At 43.9% G+C, this 22,658-nt stretch overlaps 1 protein-coding gene across 10 annotated transcripts in view; it reads left to right on the top strand.

The window, feature by feature from the left end:
• PAG1 (phosphoprotein membrane anchor with glycosphingolipid microdomains 1) overlaps positions 1-22,658 on the top strand; it is a 359,982-nt gene that overhangs the window by 118,666 nt on the left and 218,658 nt on the right. For 2 of the 10 annotated variants that reach the window (XM_068237542.1, XM_068237538.1), the window contains exon 1: positions 20,664-20,781. The exons of the other annotated variants lie outside the window; for them this stretch is intronic. The gene's annotated coding sequence lies outside the window, so the exon portion shown is untranslated. Of the gene's footprint in view, positions 1-20,663; positions 20,782-22,658 lie in introns of those variants that run through there. 10 annotated transcript variants of the gene reach the window in all.

The raw sequence follows: 22,658 nt of genomic DNA, 5'->3' as shown, positions 1-22,658 counted from the left end.
GGTGTACATGGCAACCTTCCCTCCTAAAGGTGCCCATACACTCGTCAGATTGGCAGTAGATAGATAAGAACTCCATCTGATGATCTATCTGATGCGTTTTTAGAAAATGTTTTACCCGGATAGAATTCCAATAGATTTCAGTTTGAAATCTATTGAAATTCGATCTGATGGCATTTTTTTGCCATCAGATTTCCATTAACCTCCTTGCCGGTTTTCCCGACCTGAGCTCGGGGTAGAAAAAAGAAGCTGTTAGCGGTGATCCCGAGCTCAGGTCGGGGTAGGCATTGCAGAGCTTTACCTTTAGTTGTGGAGTCCCGCGCGCGATCGTGCTGCGCAGCGGGACTCCAGCCTCTCTCCCGGCAGTGTGGGGTCTTTCCATGGCCGCCGGGATCCCCATGTCCCCGCTATTCTTCCGGGGACCCGGCAGCCAGTTGGAGCAGCGGAGCCGTGGTGGCAGCAGAGCGGTGGTGGCAGCGTGACGTCATCGGGGGCGGGGCTAATATTGAAAACGAACTTCTCTATATTAGAGAAATATAGAGAAGTTCGTTTATATGTATATTAGCGCCATCTTGTGGGCAAAGAGAAAACTGCAGCACAGGAGCCCAGAAAGGTACATTTTTTTTTTTTTTTATTTTGCTGCAGATCTCCCTGCCAGAATGATTTTTTTCAGGTTTTAGGGTCTGAAAGAGTGGAAAAAAATTGCACCGCTTTTAGACCCTAAAATCTGGAAAGAATCAGAACGGCAAGGAGGTTAAGGCCTATGCAAAATGATAAGCAATGTCATCAGATCGACCTAAATTTTCCACCCTGCCAGTTAGATGGAAATCCATCGAAATCGATTGAAATCGGCCATCGATCTGCAATCGATCGATCGGGATCGATCAGTCGGCCAGAAAATCGGCTGAGTGTATGGGCCCCTTAAGTTAAGGCCCAGACACGCATGTGACTGATAAAATGGGAATGGAGACTCAATTCCTTGGGCAACATTGCATGGGCTGACGCTGTGCAGATGCGTGTTGCTCTGCAGCAGGTGGAGGGCCAACAGAGTGGAGCAGACGTGACCTCACACGGCGGAGCGAGACAATCAAGTAGATCTGCCTGTTGGATTGCTTTTCAGGTGGGGGTCACTGTGCACACGCCAGATTATCAGTCGATGGGTTCATTATTGGCTGCCTCGGCTGACTTTAATCTAGCATATGTGCTGGGCGAAGAATTGTGCACCATGATGTGGCACAGAGTGGGTGGGGTGAGTACTAAAACAATAGAGTTGATCGAAACAGCCTGCTAGTCTGAATGTCTTTGTCGACGCATAGGTGAGGATCGGGGGCTGCTGTACACACACACTAGTTGGCACACTAGTTTGCTGGAAGTAGTGCCCACAACCAGTAATCTTGGCCGAGAACTGTCTAGCATGTGTACAGGGTTTAGAGACTTGTACACACGCCAGATAAGTCATTTCAAACATCCGTGCATCAGATATCGCTGTGTCGGATGTCAACGGTATGCAAAATAAAAACCAACTGGCGATAATCTGCACAGCAGTGTGTGTGTGTATTTATACTATATAAATAGATCGAGTGTGTGTATATATTTATACTGTATAGATAGATCGAGAGAGAGAGTGTGTGTGTGTATGTCTCTGTGCTTGGTATTAGACAGAGCCCGATGTCTGTGTTATGCTGGGTACACACGATACGTTTTTCAGCTCTATTTTTCACTCGATTCTGCGCTTGATTCTCTTATCTTCCGCTCGTTTTTCTTCTCTTTTTCCATTCACTTCTATGAGAAAACGAGTGCAGAATCGATCGTATGGAATATCGGACATGTTGGGCATTATCTATTGAATCCATCTATCGAGCGGAAAAACATATCGTGTATACCCAGCATTACAACAGACTTCCTTAAACAAACATTCGTCTTATTAGGACAGTAATTGCTTTGCAGAGCTGTGGCAGGGCTTTACTGCTGGGTGAAGAGCACATTTAATCCATGTGAGCCTTTATTAAATCATTGCTGGAGAGAAAAAAAGCTGATTAAAAAGAAATCGGAGTGCTATTGTGCTGCTGACAAATGACTTTTAAGGCTTGCAGTTGTGCAGGTGAAGGAGGTTATCATCTTCCCGGGAGCTCAGACAATGGGAGAAGATATGTGTCACCTGGGCTTTAGCAAAACATTCTGATTATGTCAAGTCAGGCTTTTATTAAACTTCCCAGCACCACAATTAGTCTGCCACAACAAGCCCACATGTACAGGCTGCTTGTGCAAGCTGCAATTCAGATTAATGGCTATAATTGTGAGAAATGAAATTTTATATTGTGGAAGATAGTTAAAGGATACCCTCCCAGCTGTAAAACCTGTATCAAGTGACTAGAGTGTAAGCGTGCATGAGCTCATTAAAGTCGGTCTTATGGGCGTACATACAAAAAGGGCGTCGGGGAAAAAAGGGCGCGGGGTGTAAACGGTAATATTGTTTTGTATTTCGTTAACAAATAATGTTTTACAAATCTATAAATCATTAAATAATGTGTATGAAATCGGCAATTGTGAAAACGTTAATCTTCCCTGTTTCAAAAGTGAAACTTATAATTACGTTTGTTAAAAAAACCAGGGCTGTGGAGTCGGTCCAAAAATCCACCGACTCCGACTCCTTAGTTTAGGATTCCACCGACTCTCCGACTCCTCTAATTTGCATATTACAATTTTGTTGATTAAAAGTATGTAACATGAAATTCGTCTCTTAACTGCCAACGCTTAGGAATTTTACAAGACAACTGAAGTGAGAAGGATATGTAGACTACTATATTTATTCCCTTTAGACTAAAACTAGTCCTTGGTAAGAGTACTTGTAAAAGGTACAGACCGGAACAAAGAACATCTATCAGGCCCTAGGCAATGTAAGTGTGGGTACATGTAAGAATGATGTGCAGGTACTCTGCAGGGGAATGAGGAGATTCTTCCTCTATTACACATTCTTCATGCACAATCTGAACAAGGTTTATGGGTGACAGACAACACCTCTGTGTTCAATGTGCACAGCATTCTCAGTGGATTCCCTGCAGCTCTGTGGGGAGAGCATATGTAGAGTATAGTACTACTGTGTAACAAAGTAAACCTGAGACAGATGAAATTAAAGTTTTATACATACCTGGGGCTTCTTCCAGCCGCCTTCAGGATAATCAGTCCCTCGTTGTCCTCCTCCACCACCTGGATCTTCTGCTATGAGTCCAGGTACTTGAGCCAGTCGGGCGTAGTGCGCATGCACACACTCCGCCGCCAGGAGCATACTACACCTGTGCAGCACTATTGCGCAGGTGCAGAATGTTCCTGGCTGTGGGAGCGGCATGCGGCCGGACAGCGCTGACTGGCTGAATTACCAGGACTCATAGCAGAAGATCCGGGTGGTAGAGGACAGCGAGGGACTGATTAGCCTGAAGGGGGGGCTGGAGGAAGCCCCAGGTATGTATAAAACTTTACTTTTCATCAGTCTCAGGTACCCTTTAATTTGTAGTCACCAAACCAAATTTTAACATATCAAATTATTTGATTTCATCAGCAAAGGGAGTGCATACATTTGCATAAATCAGCATCAGTGCAGAATTATTTCCATCTCATTGACCATCTCTATTAGTGACACAGCCACACATCAAGCTTTATTCTTACAGCATAGATGTTATTTAGTATATATAAGAGATTCCTGTGTGCACATCATATATACAGTCACAATCAGATATGTATATCTGACCTTAAAAATACGGGGACTGCTTTATTAAAGCAGCACAAGTAACTAATTTTGATTGGTTTATTTCATTTTTGTGGACTAAGCACAGCTATTACTGTATATATACTGTATATATACATTATTTTTAATGACTATTATCTGAGAAATAGAACATTTTATCATATTTTCTATTTTAATTACAGTTACAAATTCATTAGGAGTCGGAGTCGGTGCATTTTTTCCCGACTCCGACTCCAGGCACCCAAAATTGCCCGACTCCAGGACTCTGACTCTACGACTCCGACTCCACAGCCCTGAAAAAAACGATAATATATGTTTAATCGGGTACTTATCCGTTAGCCGGGCGCATCCGGCAGGTGAAGCTAATTACTATTCCCCCTCCAGGCCGACATGGATAGTAGGGAAAGATGTAACTCTGGTGGAGTTTTGTCGTCACCTAGAGGATGCGCCCGGCTAACAATTAGTACCTTTAATCGTTATAATTGTACATTATTGTGAATAACCTTCATTTATTGTTTGTTCTTATAATATTGTTTATAACGATGATATAAATATAACTACATTCTCTGGTGGTGCCTAACCCTAACCACCCCCCTGGTAGTGCCTAACCCTAACCACCCCCCTGGTGGTGCCTAACCCTAACCACCCCCCTGGTAGTGCCTAACCCTAAGACCCCCCCCTGGTAGTGCCTAACCCTAAGACCCCCCCCCCCGGTGGTGCCTAAACCTAAGACCCCCCTGGAGGTGCCTAAACCTAAGACCCCCCTGGAGGTGCCTAAACCTAAGACCCCCCCTGGAGGTGCCTAAACCTAAGACCCCCCCTGGAGGTGCCTAAACCTAAGACCCCCCCTGGAGGTGCCTAAACCTAAGACCCCCCCTGGAGGTGCCTAAACCTAAGACCCCCCCTGGAGGTGCCTAAACCTAAGACCCCCCCTGGAGGTGCCTAAACCTAAGACCCCCCCTGGAGGTGCCTAAACCTAAGACCCCCCCTGGAGGTGCCTAAACCTAAGACCCCCCCTGGAGGTGCCTAAACCTAAGACCCCCCCTGGAGGTGCCTAAACCTAAGACCCCCCCTGGAGGTGCCTAAACCTAAGACCCCCCCCTGGAGGTGCCTAAACCTAAGACCCCCCCCTGGAGGTGCCTAAACCTAAGACCCCCCCTGGAGGTGCCTAAACCTAAGACCCCCCCTGGAGGTGCCTAAACCTAAGACCCCCCCTGGAGGTGCCTAAACCTAAGACCCCCCCTGGAGGTGCCTAAACCTAAGACCCCCCCTGGAGGTGCCTAAACCTAAGACCCCCCCGGAGGTGCCTAAACCTAAGACCCCCCCGGAGGTGCCTAAACCTAAGACCCCCCCGGAGGTGCCTAAACCTAAGACCCCCCCGGAGGTGCCTAAACCTAAGACCCCCCCGGAGGTGCCTAAACCTAAGACCCCCCCGGAGGTGCCTAAACCTAAGACCCCCCCGGAGGTGCCTAAACCTAAGACCCCCCCGGAGGTGCCTAAACCTAAGACCCCCCCCGGAGGTGCCTAAACCTAAGACCCCCCCGGAGGTGCCTAAACCTAAGACCCCCCCGGAGGTGCCTAAACCTAAGACCCCCCCCGGAGGTGCCTAAACCTAAGACCCCCCCCGGAGGTGCCTAAACCTAAGACCCCCCCCGGAGGTGCCTAAACCTAAGACCCCCCCCGGAGGTGCCTAAACCTAAGACCCCCCCCGGAGGTGCCTAAACCTAAGACCCCCCCGGAGGTGCCTAAACCTAAGACCCCCCCGGAGGTGCCTAAACCTAAGACCCCCCCGGAGGTGCCTAAACCTAAGACCCCCCCGGAGGTGCCTAAACCTAAGACCCCCCCGGAGGTGCCTAAACCTAAGACCCCCCCGGAGGTGCCTAAACCTAAGACCCCCCCGGAGGTGCCTAAACCTAAGACCCCCCCGGAGGTGCCTAAACCTAAGACCCCCCCCGGAGGTGCCTAAACCTAAGACCCCCCCCGGAGGTGCCTAAACCTAAGACCCCCCCCGGAGGTGCCTAAACCTAAGACCCCCCCCGGAGGTGCCTAAACCTAAGACCCCCCCCGGAGGTGCCTAAACCTAAGACCCCCCCCGGAGGTGCCTAAACCTAAGACCCCCCCGGAGGTGCCTAAACCTAAGACCCCCCCGGAGGTGCCTAAACCTAAGACCCCCCCGGAGGTGCCTAAACCTAAGACCCCCCCGGAGGTGCCTAAACCTAAGACCCCCCCCGGAGGTGCCTAAACCTAAGACCCCCCCCGGAGGTGCCTAAACCTAAGACCCCCCCCGGAGGTGCCTAAACCTAAGACCCCCCCCGGAGGTGCCTAAACCTAAGACCCCCCCCGGAGGTGCCTAAACCTAAGACCCCCCCCGGAGGTGCCTAAACCTAAGACCCCCCCCGGAGGTGCCTAAACCTAAGACCCCCCTGGAGGTGCCTAAACCTAAGACCCCCCTGGAGGTGCCTAAACCTAAGACCCCCCTGGAGGTGCCTAAACCTAAGACCCCCCTGGAGGTGCCTAAACCTAAGACCCCCCTGGAGGTGCCTAAACCTAACCACCCCCCTTAGTGATTGCTTTATCATGTGAATAATGTTTAACAAATAGTGACTGTAAAAAATATTGCAATTTAAGTTACGTACTGATCGCTTTATTTTGTGAATAATGTTTTACAAAGAGTAAGGGATAAAATGTTAAACAATGTTTTAGTTAAATAAGATAAATATGTTTAGTATTTTTATACACGTTATTCGTCACGGGTGCATTTTCTAAACATAAATCACCACAAGCACAGTATAAAACATTAAAAAGCTCCGGGCGCCGTTTGTAAAACGTTATTTATCTCCGGCGCCCTTTTTTCCTGCTCGGCGCCCATTAAGCGTTATTTATTATGGGAGTGAATGGCGGCGCTCTTTTTGTCCACTAGCTGCCTGCGCCCTTTTTTCCCGTTCCCGTCTTATGGGGGCCCATACATGGTACAATAAAAACCATTCAATTTTCCTGTTTATTCAATCAAATCGAGAAAAAAAATTTCGATCAAGAAAAACAAATGATTATCCTGTTTTTTTTTTCAATAAAAATCTGATCTAACATCCGTGTTTTCCCCAGAATTTTTTTTTTTCCAGCCGGGTGGCATGAAAAAGTAGCCGGGTGGCATAAAAATGTAGCCGGGTGGCATGAAAAAGTAGTGGCCAGGTGGGGCAATATGAGAGAATGCAGGGCTGGTGCGTCTCTGCACAAGTATGCTTACAGCATAGGAGGAGGTAAGCTGATGACAGTTGGGTGTTTACCAAAACTAGCCGGGTGGAGCACCCGGCTAAAAGAGCCTGGGGAGAACACTGCACATGTTGGAAAAGTCTTTATATTCGATCTAACAGAATAATCAAACTAAATTATCTAATCGAGTTTTCGGCCATTAAAGTTTTAAAATAAAAGTTCTACTGAGGATAAAAGCCACACTTTTTATCAGAATCCGAATCATTTATTTCGCCAAGTACAACGGGGTTTGTACCCGGAATTATTTTTGGCACATGCAGGGTCGGTGATGGTACAGCAAAAACGCAAGCAGTAATGTACATTACATTAGTAGTGAGTACACAGTATTTGCCATTTGTTGCAACCCTTAAATTATATCCGTAGTACAATGTATGGTGATATTTTATTTGGAAATAAAGATGCATTTTTTTTCAGTTTTACATCCATCATTAATCACAAACCCAAAATTTGATTATAATATACCCTCTTAACATACCGGTACATATAAAAAAAAAAAGATTCCCTAATGTATGTATGTGTAATATTACTATTTGGCCACAAGATGTTCTTGCAAATTTCCTATGAGTGTATAATAAGTACGCGAAGTAATGCGTAACTGTGTTACTCGGAAGTGACGATCACGGTGGCCTAGAGGGGAGATGAATGGGAACCAAGTTCCCATTTATTAATGTAACGATCGGCGGCGGAAGCGAGCGGTTGGCAGCTTGGCGGCACCAATTAAGAATGATCACGGTTTTTGAACAAAAAAAAGTGCTCATTCTCGGCAGACATGCATGGAGTGGCTCTGGGGACTTCTGTCCCCTGCCACCAATCCTCCCCGTCTCCGGGACCATCCCGATCGTGGGCTTCGACCAGCACGATCGTGCGCAAAGCCCCGCAGACTTCACGGATGTGACACTCATGTCCCTGCTGCTGCTGCTGCAGCACTTGCCGCGGACGTGAGGCTCACATCCGTGTGGCAGGAATGGTTCACATTAGTCATTGTCCCATGTAGAAGTGAATATCAACTTACAATTTATGGCCACTTCTTGTATACAGACCCCCAGGAGAAACTCATGTTGCCCTTGAGCAGAAAGAATACCAGGCATCTGGTATTGTTTATAAAGGAATGAAGAGGAAACCTGTAACAAAAAACATACTTACCTGGGTAAAGGGAAGCCTCTAGATCCTTCAGAGCCTTTCTGTGTCTTTCTCACCCCTACTTCTGCAGCTCGAGACAGTCTTGAACTTCGCAGCTGTACTCCTCTTCATGCTTGAGCACGTCTGTATTGTGCTCGCATGAGTATGACTACGTCTGCGCAGTAGTAAGGAGTCACTCGCACACAGGCTCAGTACAGCTGCCCTTGTACACTGTGGGGAGCATGGCCACGATAATTTATCCGACAAGCTCTCTAGTGGGGGGCAGGTGAACACGGGAAACCTATGGACTATGCCTGGATTCACCTTTAGTATGGTTAGACACTATTAAAGCGATCCTGAACTTTAGCACATCACACAATAAAAAGGTTGCTGAATAAATTCACTAGACTGTGCTCTGAGCTTGTTTGGCTAGATCAGATGTCTTATCAGCAGCTGTGAATCATAGCTGTGAGCTGTGCTGAGACGGGTCTCTGCACTTGGTAAACCTTTCAGTGCTTCTAGTGAAGTAAATCTAAGTAAAACTTCAGGGTTTTTTGGGGGGCTTTCTACTGTAATGAAGATTTTTTTTTTTCCCCACTAAAGGTTATCCTGCTATGGCTAATCTTTTATAGCTGAGAAAGTTCTGAATTTAGTTCCACTTATACATTATATGGATATCCTATTGGGAGGATTTCAGCTCACTTCATGTCGTTGTTGTTGTAGTAAGACAAGGGCCTTAACTTTTTAGTTGTCTCAAAACATGACTATTGGGTACATGTTCCATCTATCCTGTGGTAACTGGTCAAAGTGCTGTGTTGCACTATACATATTTTGAGGTTGCTGTGTTTGGATATTCATGTCCTGTTGTCTGATACTGTACCGGTATTATCTTAATATTTGCTAATTCTTACCTGAATGCACTATGAGTTTTTTTGTGTGTGTGTGTCTGTGTGTTGTCATTAGCTTGTTGGCAGGGCCGGTTTAAGCAACAATGGGACCCCAGGGCAAAATAAACCTGGGGGCCCCCCCAACTTATACCCCGGAACAAAAATCGGCATTAGGGGACCTTTTTTTGCAGCTGGTATAGTCAGGGTGTGAAGTCCCAATTGGTCGGAGCTCCACATTCTGGCTATCCCAGCCTGCATGGGGACAAGGGGTTAAAAAGTTTCAGGAGGGGGGACCCCACATAATTTAAAAAAAAATAAAAATTCCCACACTCTATACATAAAAAAAAAATTGGGAAAATAGGAAAAAATGCCAGGGATCTTCATACAGCCATATTGCGGCTGTATAGCGATCCCTGGCCAAAGCGCTGCGGCTGCGTATAGACCCCCTGGAAACGCCGTCAGGAAATTTATTGCACTTTCGTTTGATGCATGTAAAATTACACTACCGTTAGGTTTGCTACTAAAAGTGACATTTACTGCATTTAAAAGTATACTTGTTTCCTTTGAAACTTTAAAATCGATTTTCTCAAAAACTATAAGGTCTTTTTGAAAAATTGTTTTTTCTTCTTATTCCTAATGATCTCCTTAACATATCCTGCAAATTTAGGGTTTCTAGCATTTAAGATGTATTTGCTATTAACCATTAAAGTCGGCAGGTTTTTAATTGTGTATTTTTTTTTTTTCCTTTGAAACTTTAAAATCGATTCTCTCAAAAACTATAAGTCCGATTTGAAATTTTTTTTCCCTCTTGTAGCCACTGGGGGCCCCTACAAGCTCTGGGGCAGCTGCCTTCCTTGCCTTAATGGTAGCGCCGGCCCTGCTTGTTGGGCTTAAAACATCAATAAAAATTATTTGTTAAAAAACTGTTCAAAGTGCAATTTCTTATCCATTTCTGTTCATTTCTTTACCCATAGAGACTACAGTAAATCCCCCTTTTCTATTCAGGAAGATTAGTAGTTACGGAAGTTTGCCCGGGTAAGATCAGCCTTTTAAACATTTTTATCTCTTGACCTGAAAAGTGGGGGAAGCTTGCGTGGAAAACAGACCAGAGTCGGGGAGAATGTGAGAGGGAGAGAGAATTGCCACTGCAAACCACAAATTGGCTTTTGCGTTTCCAAGGTAAAAGCCCATTTAATGTGAGCTCAATTAAGAGGCTTTGTCTATACTTAGCATTTCATCAGTATAACTGTTAATTTAAATGGCATTGCTTCATTCATGTCCAGTCACAAATGGCACTTTAAAGACACCCAATGGATTATGGTCACAGTAAGGTAAAAGTGGCCCTCTGAAGGTCCACAGAGGTCCAACTTGGCTTGGACGTCAAACTCCCAGGATGTCCAGAAAGCCACAACTTTTAAATCATTTCAGCCTGCAGATTTTATTGGCAAAAGTACATTTTATGCACAGCTTTGCCCATCAGCATGTTGATGGTGAGTAAAGTAAGAAACCGTTTGGCATATCATTAGAGGTGTAAAGCCTCCCATACCATATACAGCCTTATTAAAGTGGAGCTGAGCTCTTGCACAGGACAGAAGGAAAACATAGAGAAATGCACCCTGTATGTAATTAGAGAGTTTAGCCTGTCTAATCCCACCTCATCTGTGACTCATCACAAGTTGTAATTTGATCCCTGAGCTGTGTTAGCTGACTGCCATGGCAGAGAGGCAAATTTAAAGGCACAGGATGTTAACAATAAGTCTGCTTCCATGAAAGCAGGAAGTAGAAACACTGCAGATTAATTGCAGGATTTGTATCAGCTGTAACAAAGATGTTTTTCTTTAAAGGTTATTATGCTGTTGCCAGGGCTGTGGAGTCGGTACAAAAATCATCCGACTCCTCAGTTTATGAAACCTCCAACTCCAGGTAACCAAAATGACTCAGATTCCTCAGTTTATGAAACCTCCAACTCCGACTCTCGGTACCAAAAATTACTCTGACTCTGACTCCACAGCCCTGGCTGCTGCATATTTTTTGGAGCAGAGAGAAAGTTTTGAGTCCAGGTCCACTTTTGGCAAGTTACATAAGTTGCATAATGCACAATATGTATACAGTGTATGCGTTGCCCATATTCTGTGCATTATTGGTTGACTAATGAACGCAGCATGGGCTACACATACACAATAACTTGTGTATCTCGGGCTAAACTTTTTTTCAGGGCATAGTAAAGTCTAGTTAATACCGCCCAAAGACTGTTGTTTTCCAGCTACAAAAGCAATGCAAAGGAACTGAGTGCATTTTATGGAGATGCTGGTAAGAAGCAGTCTGTTGGTAGTCAAGCTTGTCTTATAACTATGACCGACATACCCTTATCAGAATTATTATTGATTTATATCGGCCAACCATTAAAAGGGAGAGGAGAGCAGATGCAGCAATGCAGTTTGCGTTGAGGATGCAGTTTTTACGCTTGGAGATTATTCGCTTTGTATATGTGCTCAGCACTCTTATCTGAGGTTAAACAATGCTGACAGTGTAGTAGAAAGTCAGACCGGCTCTACAAAGTAATGGTCTTGCTTTTTATTTGCATTGTACAGACATCTCATAAATTACAATGAAGAGGTCTCTTACTAAGTGTCAATGAGGGGGGGGGGATAGTGAGACGTTGGGTGCCGGGTAATGAGGAGCCTGACGGCCGTTTCACGCTTCACTCGCTTCTTCCGAGGTTGTACAGTCTACGCTGCCGCTATTGATTTATATACCTCCATCTTTTGTGGCACTGCACAGAGTAAGAGGCAAAAAATAGTGCATAAAAATACAGAAATTGATCTACATCAGTGCAGTCCAACTGCAGCCCACCCTGCTCCATGCTGTGGCAGCGTTAGCCCCCCGAGTCCCCAGAGCTGAGGGAACTTAAAAAAAAAAAAAAAACCTTTCCCCCATGCTGCGGCTGCTGGAGAGTAAATTTACCGCCCCCCCCCCCCCCCTCTCGTTCTCCCAGTGCTACCACCTCTATCACACCTCAGATCGGCAGCGGGCAAGAGATAGGAACCAGCCAGACCGGCGCATAGCAGCTGCACGGAGGACTTTAAATGCTGGATGTGACCGATGATGTCACTTCCTGCATTTAAATTCGCCGCACGGCTGCTATGTGCCGATGTCCTGTCGCTTCAGACTACCCATCTGAAATACACCGGTCTGGCTGGTTCCTATTTCCTGCCCGCCGCCGATCTGAGGTGTGTTAGAGGCGGCAGCAGCAGCACGGGGGGAACGAGGGGGGGGGGGATATTTACATTTAAGCAGCGGCAGCACGGGGGAGAACGAGGGGGTGTAAATGTTTACATTGTGCATTGTATTTTGTGGGTAAATCTGCAACCAATCTGATTGCATTTTGTGGGTAAATCTGCAGCCAATCTGATTGCATTTTGTGGGGAAATTCACTCCAAATCTGATTGCATTTTGTGGGGAAATCGGCTCCCAATCTGATTGCATTTTATGGGTAAATCTGCTCCCAATCAGATTGCATTTTGTGGGGAAATCTGCTCCCAATCTGATTGCATTTTGTGGGGAAATATGCTCCCAATCAGATTGCATTTTGTGGGTAAATCCGCAGCCAGTCTGACTGCATTTTGTGGGGAAATCTGCAGTAAATCTGATTGCATTTTGTGGGGAAACTGCTGCTAGATTAGGCGGTTAGGGGGTCTGCCGGCCCTCCACCATGTGGTCTGGAAAAAAACTGCCCTCCATGCCCGCGAAGTTGGACAGCACTGATCTACATAATAAGCTGGTGGACCAGATAGTTATATTGTGATTTAAAAAATGTACAGGAACTTACAAGAAACTAAAATGAGTCTTTGTAAGGCCTTTGTGAGCTTACAAACTAAAGGAATAAGTAGAAAGAAGGGCTAGGGCAGTGTGTAAGGTCTGTATCCAGAGGCAGTGCAAGGTAGTTAGGAAGTGAATGTGTGGAATGAATGAGATGGTCAAATAAAATATAGGTAGCAGGTGCTTTCTGCCTTCTGAGACAGACGCAGTGCAAAGCAAGTCTAGAGACAGTCCTTGTGATTGATCAATGCCAGCGTTTTCTTTGTGCTATTGTCCATTTACAATAGTTACAGGAAGACAGGTAGCAAAGCAAATGAAAACATTGACAGATGACGGACTACAGCCTAAAGCCTAAAATCCTTTCTACTGTGAGCATACCTACTGTTTGACCCATATCAAACACAGAAAACAAGGTCAAGTTATTTGCAGTCTGATACCTTGTTTGTCCAGCCCACCACACAGTTGTAGTTACCAGAAAAGGACAACTTTGAATTGAGCTAATAAACCTTTTATTCTCACCTGAGCACCTGTCTCGGCGAGAACACCGAATCCTGGAAAGGTATGCGTTAAAACGGCAGTGCAGAAGAGAGAAATCTAGAAATACCATCTATCACTTTCCCAGACGCTCTCTTCCTTCACCTACCAGAGAGTGCTATTGACATTTGTGTCATCAGGCAGAGAAGTGGATAGAAACCGTGAATGTGGAGGAGGATTGCATAGTGATATGTCCCAGTGTTCTCCCCCAGGCTCTTTTAGCCGGTTGGTTCACCCGGCTAATTTTGGTCCGCATCCAGCTGTCATCAGCTCACCTCCTCATCCTCCTATGCTGTAAGCAGAGTTGTGCCCACCCTGCATTTCCTCCGTCGCGCCCCACCAGGCTACTTTTTTATGGAAAAAATATCTGCGGAGAACACTGCGTCCCATTACAGATTCTACATGTTTGTTTTGAAGCTGCAGGCTAAGTTAGGTAAACACTATTATGATTGCAGGAGAAAAACGTTTTACAATTATGTGAAATTTATGGCTGTATTGATTGCAGTTGATTATCTGCCTTGTAAAAAAAAAAAAAACAGAGCCAAGCAGCTTAATGATTTAATGCCCCATTATTATTCCTGTTGTGTGCCTCTGTTGGTGACATAATGCCTCAGCAGTTGGTAGGCTTTGTACCCCGGTAGCGGTGTGATTTACATGAGATTGCCTGCTTTCTATGCATCGTTGGATTTCACAGGTACCATGTTGTATAAATGAGTTTGCAGTAGCTGAGGTGTCATCGCACACAAAGCTAAGCGTATATAATCACTGCTGCCCTTCACTTAGCACTACGTTGGTTCTGTTCCTGCAAATTACATTTTATAGCTATGCAGATTGTTATGCTGATACACTTGGATGCAGGTAATGTATATTGGCAGATGCGTGTTAAACCCTCTTGATAAAAAAAAAAAAAGTATTTTTTTTCTTTCTCTAGGTCTATGATATTGCAAAGGCTGCTCCTCCCAAACAGCGTAATAAAAATAGAATCCACCTAGGATGTAGATTTTCGATCAAGGCTGTTCAGTTGCCATCGAGATAAAGCATCAGGCAAATGGAGCAGTAATGTAATCCAATGCTGTGATGCGCCAACTGCAGAGCGGTCCAATAAAAGGATGCACCTCATTCGAGATTAAAGTGATACTGGACACACACCTCAGAATTGTTACAAAGTAGCTGGACTGTAGGAAAACAATGAATGTCCTCTCCGATCAATTAAGCATATTACAGTAGTAATTGCTGAGACATCACTAGAGGCAAATGAGTCAGCTGAGTGAAGAGATGGGGGTTGTGTGAGAGGTACAATGCTATTGCACACGCGCACAGTGGCATAGTGGTTAGCATTCTCGCCTTGCAGCGCTGGGTCCCTGGTTTGAATTCCAGCCAGGGAGCTATATGCATGGAGTTTGTATGTTGTCTGCATGGGTTTCCTTCGGGCATTCCAGTTTCCTCCCACACCCCAAAAATATACAGATAAGTTAATTGGCTTCCCCCTAAATTGGCCCTAGACTAACATACATACATACATACATACATACATACATACACTTATGACTATGGTAGGGATGATCTTGGGAGACGCTCTGATGGACCATTAAAGTGTCATTGAAGCAAAATAAAACTTGTAATATAACGAATTGTTTGTGTAGTACAGTTAATTCATAGAACATTAGTAGCAAAGAAAATAGTCTAATTTTATTTTCATTAACATTGCATCATGAGTGTAGTTTGTAAACTATGAAACAGAACAGAGCTAATTACCCTTTGTACTTCCCTGTAGTAAAACCTTAAACAAACAAGAAACCGCAGGAGACTAGAAATAAGTGCTTCAGAAAACTGCACTGTAGCCGAGCCAAGTTGCGTCGGAGAGCTCAGAGAAGCTCTTTTGCGTAGATAACTGACTGAAGTTTCTTAACGCTTCCTGTACTGGAAACAATATGAGACTCATATCTGTGCTACAAATGTTCTATTTCTCAGCTGTACTACACATACAAATCATTATATCATACGTTTATTTTCACTTCACATTCCCTTTAAAGTGACAAGACGATGTATTCAGTACAACCCTGCAGATGTCAGCGCTATATACATTCTTAATAATAATAATTAGATTTTCCTCGGGCAAGATAATTTCAGGTCTATATAAAAGCAGGGCTGTGGAGTCGGTACAAAAATCTTCCAACTCCGACTCCTCAGTTTATGAAACCACGACTCCAACTCCGGGTAGCCAAAATGGTTTTGATTCCTTACTCTAATACTTAACGGGGCTGTGGATTTTGTACAAAAATCATCCGACTCCTCAGTTTGTGAAATCAATGACTCCGACTCCAACTCCGGGTATTCAAAATTGCCTCGACTCCGACTCCACAGCCCTGTATAAAAGTGTGCACAGGTGTCCCCAACATCCATCCCAGGTATCCATAGTAGTGATCTTTCCTGTCTTATCACTGCCCCCAATGCCTAAGCTCACTCAGCGAGAAACTGTTAATTAATGTCCCATTCCTCTCTCCATAAGGCAGTACACATTAATCAACTGGGAACCGAATCGTGTCCCTATGCTTAGCGATTCAAAAGTGCCACCCGAAGCCATCTCTAGACACTTTGGCCTCGATTCATAAACAGCAGTGCGATAAAAAAAATCTTGTCGGGAAAATACCGCACTCGGTATTTTCCCGGTCTGTGTGCTAATTCATAAAGATTTCCCCAGCTGCCCTTGGAGGTTGGTAAATTACCGCAGCCCATTGAGCGTTAGAGTAGAGCAGTGTCCCGATTCCCTCTTTGCCCTGCAGAAATGAATCACACAGACGGCTCTCTCTGGCTCTCCCACTGATGACTCAGACAGATGAGTCACACAGTCTTTCCCTGCCTGCTGAAATGATTCACACAGAGGGCTCTCTGGCTCTCTCCACAGATGAATCAAACTGACTTCGGATCTCTGCTCTTTGCATTAATCAGAGCTGTCAGAGCTGTTGGTAACTTGTTAAGACCTCACCAGAGGTGTCGGTAACTACCGCCTGGCTTACCGCTTGTTGCAGGCTTTATGAATTGACATTTGCTGACAATTTACTGACATGTGTTGTCGGTAACTGCAGCCAAGTCGGTAATTTTTCTCCCTGGTCGGTAATGTCAGCTTTTCATGCGGTAACAGCCTTTATGAATTGACATTTTGCTAAGTGGTCGGTAAAGTCTGCTGTTTTCAGCATTACTGCATGAGGTAATGCTTTATGAATCGAGGCCTTTGTCCACAGGTCAGTAGATATACGTCCTCTGGTACTTCATCTAAGCCACAGGTCAGTAGATCTACTGACTTGTCCAGAAGCAGTGCTGTGCAGTATTGGGCTTGCTCCTGTGCACATTTCTGGCACTATCTGATGCAGCACTAATTGGTGAATGGGAATATATATTTCCTGAGCTAATGAGATTGATTTTTACTATTAAAAATACTTTTTTCTCATTTCATAGTCTGTAGCATTATTTCAGAATCAAATATCTTCACCATAAATTGTAACCAGAACATAATCTAAGTTTTGTGATAAGCAGTAAGAATAGCCAAACAAAATTTGTTTTCCCATTAAAATTCATAGAAAACAAAATTGTTTGAGGGAAAAATTGGCATACAATGAAAGCCTAGTTTGTCTTGAAAAAAACAATATATATTTCATTTCTGTGTCATAAGTAGGGATAAAGTTATTTCTGATTAAAGTGGATCCGAGGTGAACTTTAAGGCCTCTTGCACACTGCACGCGATTCCGATTCCGCTTTTTAATCAGTTTTTACATCCGATTCAGATTCCGATTTGCAGTGTGCAGGGAGCAAACTGCAAATCAGTTTACTCATTGCATAATTGTGTTCCTTTCCTGTTTATAGGGCATTCCTCAAGCCAAATACTTTTGTTTTAATACTCTAATTCCCTATAAACTAAATAAACCACACCCACAGGTTTTCAGAGAGCCTTGGCAGTAGCAAGGGCTCATGGGAGCTCAGTCTGGGCAGGAGGAGGAGATGTTACTAGCCATTGATTTCAGAGGCAGAGGGGAGGACGGGGGATTCGTTTTTTTTCACAGGCTTAGTGATCAAGATACAGATAAGCCTGCCTCTGTATAATGTTTACAAACAACATGGCTGCTGTCATTGTATCACAGGAAGAAATAATCATTTCTATTAAAGCTGTTTGCAGCTAGATTTGCTGTGTAAACTAAACTTTAGATAAGATATATAGACAAGTTACTTGTTATACAGTGGGTTGCAAAAGTATTCGGCCCCCTTGAAATTTTCCACATTTTGTCACATTACTTATTTTATTGGAATTCCATGTGAAAGACCAATACAATGTGGTGTACATGTGAGAAGTGGATTGAAAATCATACATCATTCCAAACATTTTTTAGAAAATAAATAACTGCAAAGTGGGGTGTGCGTAATTATTTGGCCCCCTGAGTCAATACTTTGTAGAACCACCTTTTGCTGCAATTACAGCTGCCAGTCTTTTAGGGTATGTCTCTACCAGCTTTGCACATCTAGAGACTGAAATCCTTGCCCATTCTTCTTTGCAAAACAGCTCCAGCTCAGTCAGATTAGATGGACAGCGTTTGTGAACAGCAGTTTTCAGATCTTGCCACAGATTCTCGATTGGATTTAGATCTGAACTTTGACTGGGCCATTCTAACACATAGATATGTTTTGTTTTAAACCATTCCATTGTTGCCCTGGCTTTATGTTTAGGGTCATTGTCCTGCTGGAAGGTGAACCTCCGCCCCAGTCTCAAGTCTTTTGCAGTCTCCAAGAGGTTTTCTTCCAAGTTTGTCCTGTATTTGGCTCCATCCATCTTCCCATCAACTCTGACCAGCTTCCTGGTCCCTGCTGAAGAGATGCACCCCCCAAGCATGATGCTGCCACCACCATATTTGACAGTAGGGATGGTGTGTTCAGAGTGATGTGCAGTGTTAGTTTTCTGCCACACATAGCGTTTTTTGTATTTTGGTTAAAAAGTTCCATTTTGGTCTCATCTGACCAGAGCACCTTCTTCCACATGGTTGCTGTGTCCCCCACATGGCTTGTGGCAAACTGCAAACGGGACTTCTTATGCTTTCTGTTAACAATCCCTTTCTTCTTGCCACTCTTCCATAAAGGCCAACTTTGTACAGTGCATGACTAATAGTTGTCCTATGGACAGAGTCTCCCACCTGAGCTGTAGATCTCTGCAGCTCGTCCAGAGTCACCATGGGCCTCTTGACTGCATTTCTGATCAGCGCTCTCCTTCTTCGGCCTGTGAGTTTAGGTGGATGGCCTTGTCTTGGTAGGTGTAGAGTTGTGCCATACTCCTTCCATTTCTGAATGATCGCTTGAACAGTGCTCCGTGGGATGTTCAAGGCTTTGGAAATCTTTTTGTAGCCTAAGCCTGCTTTCAATTTCTCAATAACTTGATCACTGACCTGTCTTGTGTGTTCTTTGGACTTCACGGACTTGTTGCTCCCAATATTCTCTTGGACAACCTCTGAGGCCCTCACAGAGCAGCTGTATTTGTACTGACATTAGATTACACACAGGTGCACTCTATTTAGTCATTAGCACTCATCAGGCAATGTCTATAGGCAACTGACTGCACTCAGTTCAAAGGCGGCCGAATAATTATGCACACACCACTTTGCAGTTATTTATTTATAAAAACATGTTTGGAATCAGGTATGATTTTCGTTCCACTTCTCATGTGTACACCACTTTGTGTTGGTCTATCATGTGGAATTCCAGTAAAATTGATTCATGTTTGTGGCAGTAATATGACAAAATGTGGAAAACTTCAAGGGGGCTGAATACTTTTGCAACCCACTGTAGTTAGTTTTTCATCTCTGATCCGCTTTAAATAAGGACATAGCTAAACTGTCAATACTGCTCTGGTCAATAAGTGGGAAAAAAGGTCTGGATGCGAAGTGGTTAGATAGATTTGTGTGACAGATCATTACACATGGCTTTAGGCCTGAGCTGCTACCTAGTAGTTGGACCTCTCTGTAAATGTTGATGTGACCTCTTTTTCTGCTTTTCGCAAATACAACTAGCCTTTAGTTTGTTTTATTAGGTAGAATATTTTAGCCATTTCTCCATGCTCTGAAGCATCTATAATAATAATTTCCAAGCCGACCTCTGTGTCTCCATCCCAGACACACCTCTTCCTGCCTCGCTCTGATTGGCCTGCGGCACTCCTTTCTGTCTACTCCGCACGCCCCCTCTAGTGCCCCACTATGATTGGCTGCAACGCTGATTGGATGGCACTTGCTGTGTGATGGCGAGCTGAGCCTCCAGAGTGATGGCACACACAGCAGTGCCCTGTGCAGCATAGTGCACCTCACCACCTGCTAGATAAATATTTTTTTCTGTATCTATACTGCCAAGTTTTAAATCTGGAATTATGTGAGTGTTTGCCACTCAGCTCAGGATCATTTCTTCAAGAATGTTTCATTTTTTTGCCAGCCGTCACTCTTGAAAAGATTTCCATATTTCCTGTCTGGACAGGAAGTGAAGGAAATTTTCAAAGGTGAGGCAAAGAACTTTAAAGAGAACCTGTACTGAAAATAAAAAGTCAAAATAACCACATACAGGTCATACTTACCTCCTGTGTAGTCTACTTCTCAATCCCTTTCTCCTCTCCTGCATCCCATTTGTCCACTGTAATCAATTCAATTCTCCGTCCTCCATTTAAAAAAATGGCCATTACTCCCTAACCGCTTCCTGGTCAGCACACTGTTAAACTGTAATATCACCCACTTGAGCCATAAAGAAACATGGACATTACCTTGCACATTCAGTTGACAGCTGCTGATATATAACTGACAGCAACTGGTATATTTCAGTTCTGACAAAATATTGTCAGAACTGGAAGGGATCACTGTAAGAAGAAAATGGTGAGCCTCTGAGAGGAACTGACGGTGAGGTTAGTATGTAATATTCATTTGCAGCTACGTCATGTGTTTACTTTAAATAATTTTACTCGCTTCAGGTTCTTTTTAAAGGACCACAATTGCAAAAAATGGCAAAGTTTTAAATACACGTAAACACATACTAATACGTAGTACAATTCTTCCAGAGTAAAATGATCATTAAATTAATTTTCTTTTATGCCGTCGATTACAGTAGGGAGTAAAAATCTGACAGGGTTTGGACTAACCCATCATGGGAGATTTTTAGGTTCTTCTTTATTTTCAAAAGCATGTAATGAATGGCAGTTGCTCAGTCCAATGAATGGCAGTTGCTCAGTCCAACTGCCAAAATAGTGTGCTAACAGATAGGGATGCTGGCCAACATCTTTTGTATAGATCCTTGCCAGGAAGTGCTTTTGTAAAAAATAAACAAAATACAGAAAACCCCCCAATGAAGACATGGACTAGTCCAAAACCTGTCAGTTCTGTCAGATTTCTACTAACTACTGTAAGTAACAGCAACATAATCGAAAAGTAATTTATGGCTCCTTTTTCTCTGGAAGAAACATACTTCTTATTTGTATTTGTTTACGTGTATTTTAAATTTTACAATTTTTTGTGATAGTGGTCCTATCTGAACAGATATTTCCGTCAAGATAGGCGCTGCTTAATTCTATCTGGACGGATATTTTCGTCCAGTGTTTAAGCAGCGACCCCACACAACTTGGTGGTTTTCCGCGTCGGCAGTTGGGGAAAAGAAGCAAGGCTTCTCCAAACCAACTTCAGTGACTCCGCTATTTTTGTGTATATGTATGTCATGCGCGTATATTACTGTTATGTTAGTGCATAAGGGCTTACAATTGATGGGACACAAAAAAACATGAAACAGAAAAAATACACCTTTATTTCCACATAATATATTAACGCCATACATTGTGCTAGGGACATAATATAAATGTTGTGATAGCCGGGACTAATTGGCAGATAAAATGGGTGGGTTTTACTTATAGTAGCATTGCTTATTTTAAAACTATAGGGGATGGAATTGGAGAAATAGTGTGTTTTTTCTTTTTTTGTGTGTTTTTCTGTAGTGAAAGGTATGCGGAGGCTGCCATATTTATTTCATTTTAAGCAATACCAGTTGCCTGGCAGCCCTGCTGATCCTCTGCCTCTAATACATTTATCCATAGACCCTGAACAAGCATGCAGCAGAGCGTACATATGTAACCGCCGCCTGGAGACTTGGGCGCAGGATACAGCTGGTATATGGCTGATCCTGCTGCAGCACAAGTCCCGGCGACGTTAATTACTATTCCCCCTCTAGGTCCACGTGGATAGTGGGGAATGATATAATTTAGCTTCCAGTTATTGCTGGAGGCCAAATTACAGTGTTTTAAAATGTAACTTCTGCTCCATCTTCTGACGGCGCCGACGTTACTCAGTGTGCATCCAAATCTCCTGCGCTGTGATTACAACGCTCATGCAGCAGATCAGGCGTTTCTGACATTTTTGTCAGATCTGACAAGATTAGCTGCATGCTTGTTTCTGGTGTGATTCAAACATTCCTGCAGCCAAATAGATCAGCAGGGCTGCCAGGCAACTTTTATTGTTTAAAAAGAAATAAATATGGCAGCCTCCAAATACCTTTCACTAAAGTTGTCCTTTAATAAAAGCTGAAAAGAGTTTTAACTCTTTACCGTTAACTCATTTTTTCCCTTGAACTGTGCTTGATGTGCATGTACTATCATTGAGCTTATGAACAAGCTGTGTAGTAGCTGTAGAGCTTAAGATCCAAATCAAGAAATTCTCCCTTTCTTAGCAACATCACGATCCCACTACTGAAGCCTGTGCAGGTTGTTAGGCAACCGCACTCAGTGTCTTTATTCACAGATTGTTGCTTGGCACATCAGCGTGAACTTCACAGAATTTTGTTTTTAATTCATACTCCCATGAATGACTTCAATAAGTAGTTTAAAGAGAACCACTCCTAAGTGGGTGTCTTGGTCGAGACTCGTGTGTGTGTGTGTGTGTGTGTGTGTGTGTGTGTGTGTGTGTGTGTGTGTGTGTGTGTGTGTGTGTGTGTGTGTGTGTGTGTACAGGACTATTAAAATGTCAGATCCATAGAAATTAATGACTTCTAATCTCAGGTTCTCTCCTATTCTGGATAACCATACTGAGTTCAGTCCAATATTCTGCCTTGTAGAATAACCCTACATCTCAGCTTCTACGCAGATATTTTGCTAAAACTATTGTCTGTTCCGATGTGTTGAAGTTTTGATATCTCATCTTTTAAACCCATTTTCTTTCGAGTTGGTGACCTCAATTTAGAGTGTGCTACTTATTTAAGGGAAGAAATAATCTTTTAGCACTTAGGTTAGGATGGCA

The sequence above is a fragment of the Hyperolius riggenbachi genome, chromosome 5 (genome assembly GCF_040937935.1).
Source record: "Hyperolius riggenbachi isolate aHypRig1 chromosome 5, aHypRig1.pri, whole genome shotgun sequence".
Taxonomy (NCBI): domain Eukaryota; kingdom Metazoa; phylum Chordata; class Amphibia; order Anura; family Hyperoliidae; genus Hyperolius; species Hyperolius riggenbachi.
The sequence above is the reverse complement of the archived record's forward strand: the minus strand, read 5'-3'. Positions and strand labels throughout refer to the sequence as shown.